This window comes from Limulus polyphemus, unplaced genomic scaffold (assembly GCF_000517525.1).
Source record: "Limulus polyphemus unplaced genomic scaffold, Limulus_polyphemus-2.1.2 Scaffold3262, whole genome shotgun sequence".
Lineage (NCBI taxonomy): Eukaryota > Metazoa > Arthropoda > Merostomata > Xiphosura > Limulidae > Limulus > Limulus polyphemus.
The window spans coordinates 85,378-87,200 of NW_013668872.1; the positions used below are offsets into that span (position 1 = coordinate 85,378).

The window sequence follows — 1,823 nt, forward strand, 5'->3', positions numbered from 1 at the left end:
AGATAAGAACTTTATTAGAACACCTTTTGGTCTGTTCCTGTTAATCTTTTGGATAAGAACTTTATTAGAACAGCTTTTGGTCTGTTTCTGTTAATCTTTTGGATAAGAACTTTATTAGAACAGCTTTCGGTCTGTTTCTGTTAATCTTTTGGATAAGAACTTTGTTAGAACCGCCAGTTCTTGAGTTACTCTTTCACCCAACGAATAATGGGATTGACTGTCACATTATAACGCCCCCACGCCTGAAAGGGAGAGCATGTTTGGGGGGGAGGACGGGTATTCGTACCCGCAATCCACAGATTGCGAGTCGAGCTCACTAACCACCCCCAACGACAGACTCATACCTACAAGTATGCCTTGATATGTTTAAAAAAAAATCCATGTGAGCAGGAAGAGGGCCCATAAATAAAAACAGTGTAAGTAACAAAACGCTTTGAAGTATAGTTGGACATTAAAAGACGGAAACTATATATATCTCTAAACACTGTGACTTAATCAGACATTTAAAAATGGCGCGGTATTAGCTCTCGCATCTATAAGTATTTCAAGCTTGTGGAGGCGAGGCTTAGTTTCTGAAATGTGAGAAAAGTCAAATATATTTTCTGTACTGTGACATTGGTATAAATATAGGCGTAGTAAGTCTGTCATTTATCATGTCCGTTATCTTTGTAATCATTGTTTCACCATCTAAAATACTTTTCGTTGGTGAGGTCGTTAGTTTAGGAACACATACTACAACCAGTGTCATTAGCTGGTCGAGTCTTATGTTAGGTAATAACGACTAAGAGTTATTGCTGTGTGGAATGTGTTTTTTTTTCCTTTCACACAGGCAGTTTGAGATATGTGTGCCGAAAATTATGGTCAATGCAAGAAGAGTCGCGTGTTGCAACTTTGAGGTGAGGGGAAAAGAAATGTTGAGTTGTTTTCTGCTGTATTGACTATCATTTCTGTTACACGTTACGTGATCTTAAATGTAGGGAAAACAAAAATAGCCAAGAATGATTTGGTAGCCAGACGTTTAGGCTTCGCTCGATACAAAAATTTGGAGTAGTTCTTGTGTGTCTGTGTGTGCTTCGTGTACTTCTGTCGGTTCTTGAACAGTGTTGTTTTGTAGTTACGTCCTTAATCAAAGGCTGACACTGGTCGCTAGGATACAGTTGATATCTTTATAGAAGCTTCTTGTAATTCAACCTGCAACAGAAGAATCAACTCGGAATTAATTAGAAGTTGATAGTTGGGCGCTACTGTTCTTATCAACCAAGTGTCAAACGAAAGAACTCGCAACAGAAAGTAGATTGTGATATAAAGTAAAAAAACGACCAAGTCTCTCTCAGTTATGTGGCTCTACTAAAGCAAGTCCAAACTTTGCCTTATAAACGACGAGAGAAAGTATGGTAAAGTTCACAATCCTTGACATGTTCGAACTAATGATCGATCTTTATAAAATGTGGGAAGAATAATGAATAACTCCAAAACCTAGAATTAGACCTAATGAATAACCCTAAAACCTAGAATTAGACCTAATGAATAACTCCAAAACCTAGAATTAGACCTAATGAATAACCCTAAAACCTAGAATTAGACCTAATGAATAACTCCAAAACCTAGAATTAGACCTAATGAATAACTCCAAAACCTAGAATTAGACCTAATGAATAACCCTAAAACCTAGAATTAGACCTAATGAATAACTCCAAAACCTAGAATTAGACCTAATGAATAACTCCAAAACCTAGAATTAGACCTAATGAATAACTCCAAAACTAGAATTAGACCTAATGAATAACTCAAACTTAGAATTAGACCTATGAATACTACAAACT

The 1,823-nt window shown here is 36.5% G+C and overlaps 1 protein-coding gene across 1 annotated transcript in view; it reads left to right on the forward strand.

Moving 5' to 3' along the window:
• LOC106469009 (glutamate receptor-interacting protein 1-like) overlaps positions 1 to 1,823 on the forward strand; it is a gene marked incomplete at its 5' end in the record, with an annotated part of 26,147 nt that overhangs the window by 7,203 nt on the left and 17,121 nt on the right. The window lies entirely within an intron of this gene.